We start from the raw sequence: 21,047 nt of genomic DNA on the forward strand, positions 1-21,047 counted from the left end.
TAATTAGGAAAATTATGATGTGCACAGAAATGGATAAACAAAGGAATTAAAAAACAAGGATGATTCGGGCTATTATAAAATGTGGGATAAGTTATATGGTTGGCTAGAGAAGAGGAAGATTCAAGAGAATAAGGAATGATTATATGTATAGACAATATATACGGAATGAAAAAAAGTATTATTATTACTGGATTTAGCAAAGTAATGACAAAGATGGATGTTAGAAAGACTGTACCATGTTCAATATTTTTAATGAATTTTTTGTTCATGTTTGTGTTTGTATAATAAAGAAAAACCTTTTATAAAAAAAAGATTCTGCACAATTCGGAGAACCCCAGGAGTGGGATTCTACCAGTTCGCACCTTTTCGCTAGAACCGATTGTTAACATTCTAAGCAGTTCAGAGAACCGGTTGTTAGAAGAAATTACTGGCCTAATCCTGTAAGGAAGGCAGGAAGGAAACACTCTGGTGTTGCTTACAGAAACTGCCTCTCCTTTAACCCTTATTACATTCTTGGCAGAACTAGACTTCCTGTCTCTGAAACTTCTCTGGAGTTTTTTTCCCCTCCTTTGCTAGTACGCTGCTTGTATGGAGTGACCATTCAAAGTTACAATGGCACTGAAAAAAGTGACTTATGACCATTTTTCACACTTACAACTGTTGCAGCATCCCCACAGTCATGAGAGGCCAGGTGAGGAGATGTGTGCCTTGATGTGAGTGGTATTGAGTTGGCCACACCCAGCCAATAACATGACCACCAAGCCATGTCCACCCAGTCACATGACCACTAAGCCATGCCCACCACCTAAGCCACGCCCACAGAACCGGTTGTTAAAAATTTTGAATTCCACCCCTGAAGAACCCCCAAATCCCACTCCTGGCTGGTCCCCCCCCCCCCCACCTTGCCCCTACCAGAAATACCCACATGGCCCATTTTGGATGCAGGTAAGTATGGAGGCTCAGGGAGGTTGAAAAACGGGCCTCCCAGAAATTTGGGGAGGCCAGAAATGGACCAGTTTCCGGCTTCCAGAGAGCCTCCGGAGTCCGGGGAGGGCAAAAACGCCTCCCCCCACTGTGGCGCAGGAGGCCGACTAGGCCATGCCCACCATGGCCATGCCCACCCAGCAACCGGGCAGAGAACCCATTGCTAAAATTTTTGAAGTCTACCCCTGCTGAATTGGTATCTCTAAGCTACAGTATATACTACTCTGAGTCTACTCCACAAGAAGAACATTCAAGATATCAGGCTTTTCTCAACTGGTGGTCTTGGAACCACTTTTTGAAGCTGTTGCTTTGTTGAAGGGATAATATATATATGAATCCATATTCATGTGTATTATTAAGGGAGCCAATTTGGTCTAGTGATGAAGACACCAGGTTACAAACCAGGAGACTGTGAATTCTAGTCCCTCCTTAGACATGAAAGCTGGCTGGGTGACTTTGGGCCAATCGCCAGGAGACTGTGAGTTCTAGTTCATCCTTAGACATGAAAGGTACCTGGGTGACTTTGGGCCAATCACCTGGGGACTAAAATTTGTAGTTCTGCCTTAGGCATGAAAGCCAACTGGGTTGACTGGACCAGTCCATCCCTCTCAATCCAACCCATGTCACAGGATTGTTGTTGGGAAAATAGGAGAAAGGAGTATTAGAAATATATTTGCCACCCTGATTTATTTATAAAAAAATAATACAGTTGGGATAAAACTTTCTAAGAAATGGATCAGGGATTGACAAAGAAAAAGAAATTCAACCCATCTACAAATGGAGGATCAAATAAAATTTTATCTGAACTTCTCTTTACACCTCCTCCCAATCACTCAGCAAATGCTCCCTCCCACAAAAAAAGCTAAGTGTATTCCTGACACCAAATGCTGTTTGCCTCCAATTTTAACTTTTGAGAAATGGCTTGGGAAGAAGGTGAAAAAAGGACCATCTGCTGTCTGTCTCTCCCATGCCTCTCTCATCCTGCTCCATGGAGGTTTCTAGCAAGGCAAATTTCTCTGAGGTCTGGTCTCACAGCTCTCTACCCTGCTTATGAATCCTTTTATAATTCAATTCCCCTTCTTCATAAATATTTTCCTGACACTTTGAAATAACAAATGATTACTGAGTGGGCTGCAGGTTGGATATTCTACCTGAGTGTATAGGTCAAGGGTGTCAAACTCAAGGCCCATGGCAGTGGTGGGATTCAAACATTTTTACTACCAGTTCTGTGGGCATGGCTTGGAGGGTGTGGTGTGGCGTGGTGGGCATGGCTTGGTGAGCGTGGCAGGGGAAGGATACTGTAAAAATCTTTCCCACCTCACTCCAGAGAGGTTACTGCAAAATCTCCATTCCCTCCCCACCCCACTAACCTGCTTTCCAGCTCCGTTCTCCTGTGCAGGGCAACAAAAGAAGACCCAGCCAATCAGCTGGGACTTGGGAGGCAGAGAATAGATGGGGGCTGGGCCAGTCAGAGGTGGTATTTGCCGGTTCTCCAAACTACTCAAAATGTCCACTACTGGTTCTCCAGAACTGGTCAGAACCTGCTGAATACCACCTCTGGCCCATGGGCAGGATCCGTCCCGTGTGGTTCTTATATCTGGCCTGTGGGGCCACCCTGGAAACAGCAAAGGACCGGCCTGTGGTGCCTCTGCCAGTGAAAAAGGAGCTCTGAAGGGCAGCTGAAACAGAGCTTGGGAGCCTGTTTTCGCCGGCAGAGAGCTTGGGGTACCACAGGTGCCCCCGACACAAGCGATGTTGAGCTGGCCATGTCCCCCTGGCCCCCCAAGGTCAAACACAACCCTGATGAGGCCCTCAATGAAATCAAATTTGACACCCCTGGTATAGGTAGTCCTTGTTTAACAATCACGATTGGACCAACAATTCTGTTGTTAAGCAGAGTGGCCACTAAGTGAAAGTCACACGATCCTGACTACGCTTACAGTTTTACTTCAGTTTTCCTTTGTTCCTTGCTACAGGTATTCGGTGTACAACAGTTCATTTAATGACTGTTTAAGTTACAATGGCACTGGAAAAAGTGACTTATGACTGGTTTTCACACTTTCACACATATTTGTAGCATCCCCATGGTCACATGATCAAAATTCAGATGCTTGGTCAACTGACACATATTTATGACAGTTGCAATGTCCCAGGGACATATGATCTCCTTTTGCGACTTTCTGGCAAGCAAATTCCACGGGGAAGCCAAATTCACTTAACAATTGTGTTAGTAACTTGCAGCGAATCACTTAATAAACATGGCAAGAAAAGTCGTAAAATGGTTCACAATTCACTTAACAATTTTTCCCTTAGCAACAGAAATTTTGGGCTCAATTGTGGTTATATGTTGAGGACTACCTGTACTATTGCTATAATTATTATATTGCATTCTTTCTTTTAAAAAACTACAGTATGCCGTGCAGCACACATATACCTTTTTTTTTGGAGCTTTAGAAATCTAATACGTGAGAGAGAATTGGGATGTTCTTCCTTGTAATACCCTTGTATTATTCCCAATTCTTAAGAAAGCACCATTTTCTCCACTTTTTTGCTCTTTATAATCTTTGCAAATGTTTGATATACCTTTGAGGATGGCACCTCCATTGGCCTAATTTACATTTTGAGGCCAAATATTCTGTGGGACCTTAGTAATATATGCAGGAATCTTTAGACAGTTGCAAATGAATACATAGAAAGGAAATAAAAAAAAATCCTGGATTTAGAGATGTTCAGTAATGTAAAACTAAAATGCCCATTTCCCCATATCTTCACTTTTAAGATTCTGAACTGAAAGATAATCAAATTACAAAAAAATTGCCTCTTTAAATGCTTGAAGCCACAATAGGATTCATGCTAAGATTGCATTGCAAGCCATAACACCTTGGCTATAAATGGATTTGTGCAAAGGGAAAAAGTGGTTAGAAATATATGTAAAATGGCTTTATCAGGTAATAAGCACTCTTCGTAGCTCGATCATATGATTAGGTAGGGAAAAAAAGAGCAACGAGATTTTTCTGTTAAAATGATTCTAATAAATCACTCCATTCTCCTACCATCCATGTTAAGAAAGAAACAGCTTGAAAATTCTACTGGTGAAATGCTTTGGTTTTTAGTTCCTATTATGCTAAGTCAGGACTTCTTTGTTCAATATTTTATTTTTATTTTTTAACTAGAGGTAACATGATAGCAGTGTTCCAATATCTAAGGGGCTGTCACACAGAGGAGAGGATCAAGCTATTCTCCAAAGCACCTGAAGGCCAGACAAGAAACAATGGATGGAAACAAATCAAGGAGAGAAGCAACTTAGAACTAAGGAGAAATTTCCTGACAGTTAGAACAGTTAACCAGTGGAACAACTTGCCTCCAGAAGTTGTAAATGCTCCAACACTGGAAGTTTTTAAACCACTTGTCTGAAATGGTGTGTAGGGTTTCTTGCCTGAGCAGGGGGTTGGACTAGAAGACCTCCAAGGTCCCTTCCAACAGTTATTCTGTTAATGCGTGTTAGGTTGATCTCTAACCAGTAAATGTGGATAGCGTCTTTTTTCTTTTTGCATTTCTTTTACCGCTGTTTGTTTATTGTTTATCAACCATAACACTACTAATGAAAGCAATTCTTATCATGTGGTACTTTTTTTGGGTAAGGGCAACAAATCTCACAATGCCTGAAGCTAAAATCACATTAAGGTTCAGTATGCCATATTGCACATACCGCACTAAGGCTTAGTATGATGTTTACAACCAGCCCGTGAATTTTATGGATACTTAACAGCATTGTGAACTAAGCTATAGGGCTTATGCAATAAAATATGGTTCATCATGGAAGGAACTCAATGCTCCTATAGGTTCTTGTGTCTAAATGAAAAGGTGAAGGACTACATTTCTGCTTCGATTTTTGCTCTTTTACTTTTTAAAAAGACCTAAGATATCATAATTTCACCAAAATGCACCAAGCCAATTTTAGGGGTTGCCTTTTGGATATCTTTAAGGGCTTGGAGACCCTATTTTAGGCATCCTCTGACTATAGGCACATGAAAGAACTGGGTTACCTTCCCTTATTATTGGAGTATATCTCAAAATTTGGATCCCACTATATAGCCAATTATAGCAGCTCCTCAACCTTTTTGGCACCAGGGATCGGTTCTGTGGAAAGTGGTATTTCTGCCGAGCGGAGAGGGTGATTTTGCGCGCTGCCTGCATTCCATATTTGCATTTCATCATGTGATAAGCCGTTGTTTTAGTATGCTGGACTCAGGACTTTTTTTAAAAAAAAAGTTTAGACACTTTTAAAAATCAACGTTAATGCTGTGTGAAATCCCTACTATTTTGTTAGAACAAGCATAATTTAAGAGTTATCTTAAATTATTCATTGGTAAAGCCTCAGATGGAGAAAGGAACTATTCTGTTTACATTCTGGCTTAAGTCTGAGGAAAACATTATCTACCCTCTGCCGTTTTCCACAACAGAAATGGTTTCAAGAGTAAATCAGGAGGAAAGCCTTTTATGTAAGACATGTTCTCTTTATTCCAAAAATAAATACTTTTTAATCAAAGATTTTCAAATGCCATTATATAATTACAACGGAAGGGGGGAAAAAATCCACTTCTTTGGCAGCTGTGAAGCCAACATACAGGACCTTGACAGGAGCAATGCTGCTGACAAACTCAAAGCCGATTGATACAAATTTCCAAAAGCAACAGAATCTACTTTTAGGAGTGAGCAAGAGACTGTTGAGATCTAAAAAGGCACATTATGCTAGACAATAAAACACTTTGTGTCCCAGGAATTGAGTATGTTCTAGGTTACCTTCCACCAGAGCAACTCTGGACTATGAATCAAGTCAGAGAAAGAGGGTTCCTTTGTAAAAGGATTATTCATGACAGTGATTAAAAAGGATCTCTTGGCAAAGGGGGGACTTTGATTAGTTGTTGGGCCTTGGCACGCCCACCCAAGGGGCAGAGTTCAAGACCCATGTCATTCAGTTGTATTGGGGCGAGTGGCCACGTAAACGAACACCACAATCAAAAGCACCACCACAGCCAAGGTGGGAAGCACCACAGTTGTGACTTGTTGACGGGCTTCGTGCATTGCTTGCTTTCTCTCCTTTTTGTCTTTGGATGTCTCTTTTTTGGGCTTCCCCTTCAGCTGTCTCATTCTCCTTCTTTCCTGGACTTCTCGTCAAGGAAATCTAATCAAAGAGGGGTCAAAGGGGCAACCAAGAAATGCTTCTTCTGGTCGACCTCGTTTCTTTTCGCGTCGGATTGGTTCCTGTATAAAAACCTGCAAGACAGAGAAGAGAAAAATGATAGTCCAATGTTGGTCAGAGGCCTCCAAACGTGGCAACTTTTAAGACTTATGGACTACAACTCCCAGAATTCCCCAGCCAGCAGTTCTGACTGAGGAATTCTGGGAGTTGAAGTCCGCAAGTCTTAAAGTGGCTAACTTTGGAGACTCCTAGTGTTGATGAAGAAGGGGGTAGATAAATACATCCTATACAGCTGGGAGTTGACCCCCCTAAAGCAGGGGCCCCCAACTGCTTTTGGGCACCAGGGATCGGTTCTGTGGAGAAAGGTTTTTCCACAGACCGGAGGGATTGTGGTTTGCATGTTGCCTGCATACTGTGGATGGGGCTTTGCTTGTTTGTTTAGCCCAGTTGCTGGCATGCCATGGCCCGGTGCCAGCCCAGAGCCCTAAAGCTTTTCCAAACGTTGCCAATTTTTTAACCTTTTTTATGAGGTGGCTATGCCTTTCTGTGAATAGCCAATCCCCTCCCATGCTAATCCATTTATAAGAATATAATCAATTTATTTATTTTTAAATGGTGATAGTAGTGGGAGAACAGCCCGAATCTCCATCAAATTTCAGTAAACACAGCCCCTGGGGTTTTATGAGATATTTATTTAGCAAAAACACTGAAATCTCTGAGATTGCAAAATGTTATTTGCCCAAAGAGAGAAGTAAAAGAAATCAATAAAGACACACAAAACCTGTCCTCATTTCTACACAGTCACCTTATCTAGACTTATCCAAGTTGGTAGGTTTAACTGATGTGCTGGGATTTTAAGTTCCAGATTGTGTGTGATATATGGAGAGGAGAGGATACAATATTATTAAAGTAAAATCTCCAAGTCCCTGACATTATGGGTGTATATTTCAGGTATCATGAATATTTTCTGCTGTGCTGTACAGGTAGTTCATCGATTTAAGATTGGTGGCTTAGCAACCATTTGAAATTACAATGCACCTCCCCAGAGCTACTTATGACCAGTTTTCAAAGGGATGACAGTCACACATTTATATACCATAGTCACATTTTGGGTGCTTGGCAACTAGCTCACTTTTATGTACTTTTGAAGCATCCCAGGGTCATGTGACCACAATTTGTGACTTTTTTGCCAGTTTCCACCATTTATTTCCATGTCTGGCAAAAAAACAACAGCAACCCACCCACCCACAGGGGGAAAAATGGATTAGCTTAATGATTGTTGCAAAAAAAAAAAAAAAAAAGTAGTGAAATTGGGCCCTTCACATAATGCTTGACCTTAACCGCAAACAACTTATGAAAAGATATACCTGTAGTCACAATATAAACCAATATCTTTACCCCTCAGGCCATGCTTTGACCATAAAATGTAAAACCTATATATCATTGTCAGAATCATAATGAATGATAAAAGAACATACTGTAACATGAAAACTATCTATCTATCTATCTATCTATCTATCTATCTATCTATCTATCTATCTATCTATCTATCTATCTATCTATCTATCTATCTATCTATCTATCTATCTATCTATCTATCTATCTAATCTATCTATCATCTATCTTTATATCTTTCTTTGCATCTTTGTATCTATCATCTATCTATCATCTATCTATTTATCATCTATCCGTCTGTCTGTCTGTCTGTCTGTCTGTCTACACACACACACACACACACACACACACACACTCTTATTTGTTGTCCAGCTGGCTTTGGCCTGAGAAGCTGGAAAACTGATCAAAACAGTCATTTGAGGCTCTTATGTTGGTTTAAAAAAGCTAAGTTGAAGATGTGGAACTGACAGGATTCCTTTTAATGGCCATCACTGTCACAATCATAATGAACGATAAAACCACGTAACATGAAAATTATATGGAATTGACTTTATCCGCAGTCAATGATTGTCCACGATGGCACAAATCTGTGATGTACCCAGCTCAGCAATTACAGGCCTTTGACTGCCATTGCCAGGGCTGCAATCACCAAAATGGCTTTCTAAGCAGTTTATAAAGTCAGCCTCTTGCCCCCAACAATCTGGGTCCTCATTTTACCCACTTCGGAAGGATGGAGTCAACCTTGAGCTGGTAAGGATTGAACCCCTGGCAATCAGCAGAATTAGCCTACAATACTGCATTCTCATCACTGCGCCACCGTAGCTCAATTAAATATAGTTCATATTACACACTGTTATTTTATTTTTCTGTTGCATTATTATTTTTTCTTTAGAGAGAACTTCTAAAAAGGTTTTGGCACACATCAACAGACCTGGGTCTATTAATTATAAATCTAATACCTCTCTTGATATCTCCACCGTAATTGCAGTACAGGTAATCCTCAACTTACGACCACAATTGAGCCCAAATTTTTTGTTGCTGTTATTCGGTGAATTTTACCCCATTTTACGACCTCTCTGGCCACAGCTGTTCAGTGAATCATTACCGTTGTTAGTAACATGGTTGTTAAGTGAATCTGGCTTCCCCATTGACTTTGTTTGTCAGAAGGTCGCAAAAGGGAATCCCATGTCCCCAGGAGACTGCAACCGTCACAAATACATGCTGTTGCTAAGCGCCCAAATTTTGATCGTGTGACCATAAGGATGCAAGTGCGAGGACTGGCCATAAGTCACTTTTGTCAATGCTCTTGTAACTTTGAATGTTTGCTAAACATAGTTGAGGGTTACTTCAGAGGTGGAATTCAGCAGGTTCTGACCAGCTCTGGAGAACCAGTTGTGGAAATTTTAGGTCGGAGAACTGGCAAATACTACATCTGACTGGCCCTGCCCGCATCTATTCTCTGCCTCCCGAGTCCCAGCTGATTGGCAGGGTCTTCTTTGGTTGCTTTGCACAGGAGAACAGAGCTGGAAAGCAGGTTAGTGGGGTGGGGGAGGGAATGGAGATTTTGCAGTCTCCTTCCCCTGCCACAGCCACCAAACCACACCATGCCCACCAAGCCATGCCCACAGAACTGGTAGTAAAAAAATTTGAATCCCACCACTGGATTACTTGCACCCGAGTGTCCAAAAACAGACTGTGTACAAAACACACCTTTCCTGTGCTGAAATCAGCAAAGAAATTTTAACTGTAAGCCGCTCTGAGTTTATTTTCAGGGTGAGAGGGGTGGCATATAAATATAATCAATAGATAAACTGAATGTGTTTGGCTCTTTGGAAAGCTACCTTCATTTCTCCTTCCCTTTTCATCACTTCAGCAACCTAAAGATTCTTCATTCCCTGACTTGGAGGGCCTACAAATAAATACCTCAGCCTGAAATAATTTCTGATAGATTCAAGCCATGGTTTTGCTTACTTAAACTAAGCCTCATAAAAGTCAGTGAAACATAACTTGCCAGCAGATGCGTGATGAATGAGGCCTTAAATTACGAACTGAAGTAAAAGATTGGAAGCACAAAATACTTCACTCTAAAAGCAATGGGCTGATAGAATCAGAAGCTGCCATGGTTTAAATTTTGACTTTCTTTCATTTGGAGGCCCCTAGAAGAGACGGGCAGCCACAGAGATTTAAGAAAAACAAATAATGAACAAACACAATGTGTCACAACTTTTCTGTTTTACTTTTTGGCTTTTTAAAATAGGCTTTTGGAGACCATTCTTTGGATCTCATTTAAACTTAACTAAATCCAGTGACTGCCAACTCTGGAGTTAAGTAGGAACTGAAACTATGAACAACGAATGACCAAATTCCATTCAACTTTGACCCTATCTAAAGTCTCTACAGAGCTTTAGACAAACGGCTAGTTCCTCTATAATTTTTACAGTTATTCTTCACAGAATTACAGTGGCATTTATTTGTGGCAAATTAAAGACTAAAAAACCCAATATATGTGACCATTATTTTGTTTAACCTTCAATTGTTAAAGGCCACTATTATTAATCATGCTTCCAACACAGATTTGAACTGAAAGCTAAATTGCTGTAGTTATTATATATAAATAGATTCATATCTATCCGAAAAGCCTTTGAACAGATGCTTAAGTCTCTGTTTTTCTGGTAGCTTGGTTTTCTTATAAATGAGAGCTGAGTGGCTTGCAGCCTAATCATCTTGACTTTATAACAGACACAATCTCACTAAGGATATTAAGAGAAAATACAAGTTTCTGCGGTCTTGTGCTTGCAGTTTGGGTGCTTAGCAACTCGCTCATATTTACGGTTGTTTGCAGTATCATACCACACGGTCAAGAAGCAAAGCCTGACAAACTTTTTGCACATTTCCAAATGCACCGATTTCAGCGGCCTCACAGTGCTGAAATTATCAAATTACGCAGAACCATAATTCTGCACAATGGCTCAGTGGTTCAAGATGCTGCGTTTGTCAGCTGGAGAGCTGACAGCCAGGTTCGAGTGCCGAGTTCCGCACAACAGAGTGAGCTCCTGTTACATGCTTCAGCTCCTGCCCAATTAGTAGTTTGAAAGCATGCAAATGTGAGTAGATTAATAGGTACCATTTTGGTGGGAAGGTAACAGAGTTCCGTGTACCTTTGGCATAGAGACTCGCTGGCCACATGAACATGGAAATTGTCTTTGGACAATTGTGGGTCCCTCATACAAGAAACGGAGATGAGCATTGTGTCCTAGAATTGGACATGACTGGACAGGAAAATCTTTCCCTTTCCCTTTTTTCCAAAACTATGATCAAATCTATCCCAGGGCTGAGATGCTTACCTTTGGCTGGAGGTTCTCTTTCTATAGTTCTGTTTCTAAAACATTGCTTTGTCCAAAACACTGGCTCACACCACCAACAAACAGACATTCATGCTGAAAGAAAATAAATAACTTTAGTTTAGAAAGCTGGCCTAGCAACTTCCATTGATAGCTTAATAGTATAGAATTCTTTATTGGACAAATGTGATTGGACAAACAAGGAATTTGTCTCCGGTGAATAAGCTCTCAGTGTACATGCAAACAATTAGTGATAAATCATGATCATAGTCATCGTAAAAATGCATTCATCATAAATCATAAGATACAACACTTAGTGATAGTCATAGGATACTAAATAAGCAATCAACATAAATCATACTTGGATACTAAATAAACAATATAAATCGTAAAATATAAGCAACAACGTTAGGGTCATAAGAAGATAAGGAGATAGATAATAGGAAAGAGGAGAATAATAATAGAATACAGGATGTCAAGAATCTGTTTCAAAGCTGATGCCACCCGGAGCTGGCTAGAATACCAATAGAGGCATATTGTGCAGCAGTATTGTGTTGAAAAACCTATTTATGCTTAGATTTTTGAACCCCAGCCTAACCATTTTGCCCCTAGGCTTCCATAATATTTGCTTTACATCTATCTGGACTCTCTCTCTTTTTTTAATAACTACATCCCGGTTATTATAAACCTAATAAAACAAATCTTGTTTCGAACATCGATCTGAACAGCAGCTGACCCACGATATTAAGTGATGATAGCAAAAGTGATAGTTCCACAATGATTGGATTTGTCACCTTCATAACCATGAAAATCAAGGCTAAATTGAAATACAAGGCTGGAAAGTGCGTTAACCATGGTGCAATATTCTAAGGTTGATGATCATCTACAACTAACCCTAACAATGGACCATTTTAGATCAGGGATTAAGGTTGATTTGCAAACCTCAGTTTGTAGCGATATAGTTATAACATGGAACACACAGCTAAAATTAAAAAATTAACTTCCAACAGCAAAAAGGAGAAAAAAAGCAGGAAACTTGTAACACACCCTTTTGTTTGCTTCCAAAAATGCATTTCTTTTGGACAAATGGGGAGGCGGTAGTATTATTATTTCTCTTCTACCTCCAGTTCCATATTTTCAAGAGTAAAAAGCTTTTAGTTATGTGCAAAGCAATTCTGGGGAAATTAGGACAGCACACAAAATTACTATCCTTGAGATGGCAGATAGGTATTTTTCTTCCTTGCCAAATTACAGGCCTAAATCAAAACTGACCCACTATTAGCAAAACATTGCTTTTAACGTAAGTGCAGGTTTGAGAGTTTCCATGCTTTCCAATTGCATTTAGAAAAATGAGTTTCATCTCTGCCTCCTGATAGAATGACAGAAAAGTAGGGAAAAAAGGGACATTCAATGAGATTTTAATACTTCCCAATGTTAGGAGATGGCTTTGTAGGTCTGAGATACCTTCTCCAGGAGCGTGTTAAAGTGAAAGGAGGAGAAAAAAAAAACCTTGACTTATGACGACAATGGAGCCCAAAATTCCTGTTGTTAAACGAGACATTTGTGAAGTTAATTCTGCCCCACTGTTTTGGGCCTTTCTTGACACAGTTGTTAAAGTGAATCACTGCATCTGTTGAGACAGTAACATAGTAAAGTAAATCTAGCTCTAGTAAAGTAAATGGCTTTGCTTGCAAAAGGGGATTTATGACTGTTTTTTTCATTCCTATGTCCATGACATGGTCTCAATTCAAATCATTATATTTATATCTTTTGTCTGTCCTGTTTCAATTATCTATTATCTTTTCTCATTAAACAAAATTTCTCCAGTAGTTACTGATTGGAGTATGACGCCTTTATATCTTTTAAGTTTAGCCATTTAACTCTTATTTAGGCTTCAATATATACCCTAAAATTAAAAGAGGGGAGAAGCTATGCAGAAAATGTAAAACAGTAATAAGATATGGAATAGAACATAAAATGAGCATGAAGTTGAATTTGTGTCTGTACAAAGAAATGTAACCTGGGATTACGCTACCTTCAAAAAAGATGTTTTATTTGTATTTTTTTTTCTTTGTGAAAACTCAAATAAAATTTACAAAAAAAAAAAAAAGAAATACAAGGCTGCGCAGCCCACATGGCCCATGGGAACCCTCCCCGCCCACTCACTCCTTACTCGGCAAACTTGCCTGCTAAATTGCTATTTTTCCTTTTTCCGACCATCATCTGTTCTGCTGTGCCGGAAGATTTAGATTAACTAGGAAGCAGGAAATGGTTGGATTTCTTGCGTTCTAGCTAGTCTTTAGATCTTCGGCTCTGCTTTTAAGCACAGCCGAACCTCCCTTAAGACTGAAGGTTCTATTATTCAGTGCAGACCCACAGCAAGCAAATTTGAAAGACTGAGCTAGCCGATGGCGGATAGATAGATCACTGAATGATTCTGTGAGTAACTCAATCTGCCTGCCTGCTTTGCCTGATTTTGGGTAAAAGATGCCCTTTTTAATAAAAAAAATTCAATATTTATATAAATATTTATAATATTTACATACAAGCCATACCCAGCCAGTCACATGACCACCAAGCCACACCCACAAATTAGGCCACGTCTACAGAACCGGTTAGCGGTCCCTGGGATTTAAAATTATGAGTTTGGTAGTCCCTGAGGTCCAAAAGGTTGGAGACCCCCTGGAATAGAATACTTTATTGGCCAAGTGTGATTGGACACACAAGGAATTTGTCTTGGTTCTAGTCCAACTCCCTGCCCAAGCAGGAGGCCCTATACCATTTCAGACAAGTGTCTGTCCAGTCTCTTCTTAAAAGGCTCCAGTGATGGAGCACCCACAGCTACTGAAGGCAAGTCGTTTCACTGGTTAATTGTTCTGACTGTTTGGAAGTTTCTCCTTAATTCCAGGTTGCTTCTCTCCTTGATTAGTTTCCAACCATTGTTTCTTTTCTTCACAACTTGGCAGGGTCCCTTCTGAACCTCTTGCTTGCCCTCATACAGATTAGCCTAAGCTGTCTCTTCTCTGACCATTCCCCAGGCAGCATCTCTTCAGCTGTTCTCCCAAGGTCTTTCCCACATACCATTACCAATCTTAGAGGCATGGTCTGGTGATGAATTGCCATCTTCAACGGAAGCATGAATTCTGCTTTGTGTAGAAAAAATTCTACAGGAGAATATAAAATCACCAAATCAACACCAGCTGAAACAGATTCATAAGCAGAACTTGCCACATGGCAATTATTATCCTCAAATCATATAAGCAAGCCCATAAGAAAGTAGGTGAAGAAGAATACATTCAACATTTTGGAATGGGCCAAGTCAAAGTCCAGGACAAAATTCAAGAGAAATGTTGTGGCAGGATTCCTAGTTTGTGCTAGAAAATTCAAATGTTATTGAGTTGAAGTGGTTTTTCTTGAAAGTCTCAAGTGATGGCGCTCCCACAACTTCCGAGGGCAAGCTGTTCCATTGGTTGATTGTTCTCACTGTCAGAAAGTTTCTCCTTATTTCCAGGTTACATCTCTCCTTGTTCAGTTTCCATCCATTGTTCCTTGTCTGGCCTACAGGTGCTTTAGAAAATAGCTTGACCCCTTCCTCCCTGTGGCAGCCCCTCAAATATTGGAAGACCGCTATCATGTCTCCCCTGGTCCTTCTCTTCACTAGATTAGCCAAGCCCAGTTCCTGTAACTGTTCTTCATATGTTTTAGTCTCCAGTCCCCTAATCAACCTGGTTGCTCTTCTCTGTACTTTTTCCAGAGTCTCAACATCTTTTTTATAACATGGTGACCAAAACTGAATGCAGTACTCTAGGTGTGGTTTTATTAAGGCTGTATAGAGTGGTATTAGTACCTCACTTGATCTCGATTGTATCCCTCTGTTAATGCAACTTAGGATTGCATTCACTTTTTTGGCTGCTGCTGCACACTGCTGGCTTATATTTAGCTGGTTGTCCACTAAGACTCCAAGATCCCTCTCACAGTTACTGCTATTGACCCTGGCTTCACCCAGTCTGTATGTGTACTTTTGGTTTTTCTTGCCTAAGTGTAGGACTTTACTTTTCTCTACATTTGTTTGCCATGGAGGCATGGACCACATACCTACACCGCCAGATGGAAGACTGTTCAGAAAATTTTAAAGGCATTTGGTTGTAATTATTTCAACTAGCAATGGTTCAGGTATCTAAGGCAGTGTTTCTCAAGCTCAGCAACTTGAAGAAGATGGCTGGACTTCAACTCCCAGAATTCCCCAGCCAGCATGCCATCCATCTTTAAGTATCCAGAGTTGTAAAACACTGACCCAAGGGTTTGCGATACAGGTATTCTCAACTTACAACTACAACTGAGCCCATCATTTCTGTTGCTAAGCAAAAGATTTGTTAAGTGAGTTTTGCCCCACTTTACGACCTTTCTTGCCACAGTTGTTAAGTGGATCGTTGCAGTTCTTAAGTTACAGCACAGTTGTTAACTAAATGTGGCTTCCCCCATTGACTTTACTTGTCAGAAGGTTGCAAAAGGGGATCATGTGACCCTGGGATACGGCAGCCGTCATAAATACGAACCAATTGCCAAGCATCCAAATTTTGACCGGGGGGATCCTGCAATGGTCGTAAATGTGAAAAACGGTTATAAGTCACTTTTTTTCAGTGTCGTAACTTTGAATGCCCACTGTAAGTTGAAGATGAGCTGTACTGGCATATCATTTGTGAGATTATTTTGTTTATCAAATAAATGAATCGAATATTATTTCTTCATCCCCTTTCTACATCTGTAGGACCCACAATAAGCTTTATAATATTATAGATAATAGATAATACTCAATATGTAAAATGGAGAACGCATCTGAAAAGAGAGAAAATAGTTTTTCACAGCAAACTGCATAAAAATGGTTAGTGGGCTTATTTATGGAAATGGCCACTCAATAAAGAGAGAAGGAACACCTTTACAGTTCATGTTTCAGTAATAACACTCACTCGCTTCATCCACGGGCATTCAAGCACTTTCACAGTATGTAATGTAACATCTGCGCCAGGAATTTATTGACCTCATTTCCCCAAAGTAAGCACAGTGAAGCACAACGCAAAGATCTTCTGAGTGTTTCTGAATCAAACCTCGGTTGGCATTAAAATTCTGGCACGGGGGAGGCTGAACTTGGCACTGAACTTGGCAGGATGGCACCCATATTAGCAATGGATTATTAATTCTTAAAATGACGGAATTGAAAGGCTTCCGCCAAAGAGGTGATTAGAGGAACCAAACAAGAGTTTGGTTTAGAGTTTGGGGAAAATTCCAGCAGAAGAATAGAACAGAATAACAGAGTTGGAAGGGACCTTGGAGGTCTTCTAGTCCAACCCCCTGCTTAGGCAGGAAACCCTACACCACTTCAGACAAATGGTTGTCTAATCTCTTCTTAAAAGCTTCCAGTGTTGGAGCATCCACAACTTCTGGAGGCAAGTTGCTCCACTGATTAATTGTTCTGTTAGGAAATTTCTCCTTAGTTCTAAGTTGCTTCTCTCCTTGATTAGTTTCCATCTATTGCTTCCTGTCCTGCCCTCAGGTGCTTTGGAGAATAGCTTGACTCCCTCTTCTTTGTGGCAGCCCCTGAGATACTGGAACACTGCTATCCTGTCTCCCCTAGTCCTTCTTTTCATTAGTTCCTGCAACCGTTCTTCATATGTTTTAGCCTCCAGTCCCCTAATCATCTTTGTTCCTCTTCTCTGCACTCTTTCTAGAGTCTCAACATCTTTTTTACATCGTGGCGACTAAAACTGGATGCGGTATTCCAAGTGTGGCCTCTTGTAATATATAAGAGATTATATATTAGTTTAGTTTACTTTATTGTCATTGCATCTCGTGCAACGAAATCAAACACCATCTTCGGTGCACCTCATGATCATGAAAATAAACACAAACATACATCCTCACACTCCACACATTGAATTGAAACCCCGCGACACCGCACCAACACTGCACTATACAGTAGAGCTACTGCCCTGGGATAGAAGCTGTTTTTCAGCCTTTTTGTCCTTGTTTTTATTATTCTGTACTGTCTGCCAGATGGTAATAGTTCAAAAAAAGGGGTGGCCAGGATGAGATGGATCTTTGAGAATGTTTTGAACTTTCTTTAGGCAGTGGGAACTATTCATTGAAAGTAGATAGATGACAGACAGACAGACAGAAATAAAGAGTTGAAACATGCAAAAAAGATTTCTCTATTAAAAGGGCATTTATAAGGACTCAAGATGAGGATGCAAGAGTCAGATCAAGTAGAGGGATAACTTATTTTTACCAATTAATTGGGGAGAAGGAAGAATTCATTATTCCCCAAAGTTGATTGACTCAAGAGTATCTCATCACACCAACCCAAATGAAGCAAAAATTACATCATCTGCATCATTCATATCACCTGCATCGTTTGTATCATGGGCACAATGACATCACTAGGCAATTGACATAAATTGGGAGCAGTACAGGTGGTCCTTGACTTACAACCACAATCGAGATCAAACTTTCACCCATTTTGCTTGGTTTCAGCCCATTTGGTTCATTTTGTTTCTTGCCTTTTGGACTTGGCTTGTTAGAGTTGGCTGAGATGGTCACAAATGATGATCACGTGACTGCAGGATGCTGCAACCCTTGTAAATACAAGCCAGTTGCCAAGCACCAAAATTTGAACATATGTGATAGTGGGGATGCGGCAACAATTGTTAAGTGTGAGGATAGGTCATAAGTGCCATTCTAACTTCAGTCTGTCAACCCTGAAGCTGACCTGACTGAAGCCATTTTTGACCGCTTCCGTGTTGCCATACTGGAGCTGAGGAATGGGGGGGGGGAATTGAGATAGAGGGGATCATATAGCCAAAACAACATATTTTCTCTTGGGAACCAAGGACATTCTCACATTTGCTCGGAAGGAGGAGTGATGCCATCCGGCTGCCAGCCTTTTCTGTGATTGGACCATGTGACTTGATTGTTTTGAGAAAGTGGGAAAACGTTTACTTTTAATTAAGTGAGAACTTAAGGTGGGAGACCTCAAGAGTCGGTTTTCACCAGATATGTGCCCAAAATGATAATTCCAAATAAAAATATTCTTTGAGGAATCTACATGCCTTGGAGTCTTGCTTGTTCTGGATTTATTGATTTATTGGAACCCTGACATTAAATCAACTCTCCTAAACCAGGCTTCTCCAACCTTGGCAACTTAAAGACTTGTGGACTTCAACTCCCAGAATTCCTCAGCCAGGAATTCTGGGAGTTGAAGTCCACAAGTTGCCAAGGTTGGAGACCCCTGTCCTAAACTGAAAGGAAACTTTCTGCTCCATCCAGAGCCATTATCCGGGGTCCTGAGGCCCGGGCACTTACCTGGTCTACCGGGCAGCAGGAAGACTCAGAGAAGATGGTGATACAGTCACTAAACAAATGATTGTTAAGTCGAGGACTCATGACAGCTATTTAACAGAAAAAAACTCGCTAATCGCCAACATGCATATTTAACAACTTCCTGCGAACAAACTCACCACAGGACAATTCCCTGTGGGACAAATCAGTGCTCTATTAATCATTTCATCTCGTGACTTTTACTATTGGTGACCACAGTTTTGTTGAAATTACTATAACTTTTGTATTTCTGGATTCACTTTATTTTATTATTATTGGCCTCTGTTCTGTCAAAATTAATTTAACTTTTGTATTTGTAGAATTATCCCACAGCGAGTTGGCTGTGGCCAATTGGCTATGGCAAGTTGTCCCATTCTGATCTCAGCTACATACACCCAATTTTAAGTGCCCCACACCAGCAGTTAGTCTTCTGATTAGACAGTGGTACAGATTGAGCCCCTTTTCCTCCAAATGTCCGTATGCTGATCTGATAAGAGAGGTCTCCCACAAAGTTCAATGTCCCTAACTGGAATATTCTAAAAGTACAGACGTGACCTGCAAAACATGAACATTCTTACAGAGCAGGGGCCTTCAAACTTGGCAAGTTTAAGATTTGTGGACTTCAACTCCCAGAATTCCTCCTCCAGTTATGTTAGCTCAGGAATTCTGGGAGTTGAAGTCCACAAGTCTTAAACTTGCCAAGTTTGAAGACCCTTGTTATAGCGGAACTGATGAAGATGGCTTACTGTTTCCTTCTCTCCTAACTTGCAAGAGGAAAGAAATTGTGACTTCAGAGTGATTTGGGGTCTGCCCAAGAGCAGTGCCAAGGGCAAAATATTGAACTGGACCCAAAAAAGGCTCAGCAGTGCTTCAGCAGTAGAACACAACAGAAAGAAAAGACTAGAATAAAATTATTCTTGGTCCTTCCATGAAGGGTAAATTCATATCTCTAGAGGGTCTACATCTTGAACCATTGATTAATATTACCTTCAGCATCTTCAAAGCCCAAAGAAATGACAAGGTCTGAAAAAAGGACAGATAATTAGAGTTTAACTTCTAGGTTTTTCATCCATAGGGATTTAAAGTTATTGAGCAGAAATACTGTAGAGTAAGCTGGATGGTCTGAGCAAATGTCAAAAACTCAACGCATGATCAGGACTGTCATAAGCACATAAGATTGCATCCCTGGCTCACCTAATCATACATTCTGTTCTTACAGCAGCCAACCAATTAACTATGCAAGGAAGCCTAGTGCTCTCCCAGAACATGGCCTTCAGAAGCAATTCCACTGCCACTGTGGCCAATACTATATCTATTACCAAAAATGCCAATGCAGTGTGCCTTTTTCTCATCTTAAAGCAAGATGCTCCGAGGTGTTTAAAGATCATGCGAAGGGTTAGCACTGCTTCATATACTGCACTGGTGGATACAAAAAAAGGTTGTTGAGATGCTAGAAAGAGTGCAGAGAAGAGCAACAAAGATGATTAGGGGATTGGAGGCTAATCCCTACAATGAATGGTTACAGGAAGTACAATAGAATAGAATAACAGAGTTGGAAAGGACCTTGGAGGTCTTCTAGTCCAGGGGTCGCCAACCTTTTGGACCTCAGGGACCACCAAACTCATAATTTTAAATCCTGTGGACCAGAGACCCTGGGAACATCCCCCAAAAAGTCTGCAGGAAAATTCCCCACCCTGGTTTCCTACCAATCGATCATTCTTTATTTGGGATCGCAGGATACCGTCTCCAGCTCCGTTCTCGGGGGGGGACTTTTGGCTTCATGCAAGGAAAGCAGCAGAAGCAGCAGAAGTCTTTTTTTCTCTCCCCCAAACTCTGCCAGAAATGAGTCCTTGTGACTTGTCGCACCAGCGCAGCCTCTTGGAGCAGGAGGCCTTGCAGGGTCCCACCAAAGACTCATTTGTGGCGGAGTTTGGGGGAGAGAAAGAAATACTTTTGCTGCTTTCCTTGCGTGCAGCCAAAAGCAAAAGAAGAAAGAAGTGGAAAGAAGCAGCCAGGTGGCCAGGCCAGGCCAGGCGCGTGGGGTGAGTGGGGCAAGTCTCCCCCCTCTGCCTTTCCCCCTCTCCCCTCACTACCTCATGTTGTTCGCAATGCAAGCAATGCAAGCCTTGTGTTCCCGTGGGCCATGTGGGCAGCGCAGCCTTGTGTTCCTGCGCAACCTGGATTAATTACTTTGGAAGGTGCTTTGGGGTGACATTTCTCTGCAGACCACAAGTGGTCCCCCGGCCCACTGGTTGGCGACCACTGTTCTAGTCCAACCACCTGCTCAGGCAGGAAACCCAACCATTTCAGAGAAATGGTTTTCCAATCTCTTCTTAAAAACTTCCAGTGTTGGAGAATTCACAACTTCTGGACGCAAGTTGTTCCACTGGTTATTTGTTCTAACTGTCAGGAAATTTATTCTCGGTTTTAGGTTGCTTCTTTCCTTGATTGGGAATGTCCAATCTTATGCAGAAAAAAAAAGGACTAGAGGTGACATGAAGGCAATATTTCAATATCTGAGGGAGATGTCAGAAGGAGAAGGGGATTAACTATTCTGCAAAGCACCTGAAGGAACAACAAAAAGGAACAGATGGAAGCTTATCAAAGAGAGATCCAACCTAGAACTACTGTGAAATTTCCTGTCAATGAGAACAATAGATCAGTGGAATGATTTGTCTTCAGAAGTTGTGAATGCTCCAACACTGGAGGCTTTTAAGAGGAGACTGGATTATACATTTATTAAGCAAGTCCAA

General features: G+C 40.9%; 1 long non-coding RNA gene across 1 annotated transcript in view; it reads right to left on the reverse strand.

Moving 5' to 3' along the window:
* Positions 1 to 5,480: 5,480 nt before the first annotated feature.
* The window catches only part of LOC113420124 (uncharacterized), a 61,454-nt gene continuing 45,887 nt past the window's right edge, over positions 5,481 to 21,047 (reverse strand). Inside the window, exons 2-3 of the long non-coding RNA XR_003372013.2 lie at positions 10,927 to 11,019; positions 5,481 to 6,261 (exon numbers count right to left, since the gene is read on the reverse strand). This is a non-coding gene — a long non-coding RNA (uncharacterized LOC113420124). The remainder of the gene's footprint in view (positions 6,262 to 10,926; positions 11,020 to 21,047) is intronic.

Source organism: Notechis scutatus, chromosome 5 (genome assembly GCF_049901735.1).
Source record: "Notechis scutatus isolate UNSWTSFEM ecotype Mainland chromosome 5, rNotScu1.2, whole genome shotgun sequence".
Classification (NCBI taxonomy): Eukaryota; Metazoa; Chordata; class Lepidosauria; order Squamata; family Elapidae; genus Notechis; species Notechis scutatus.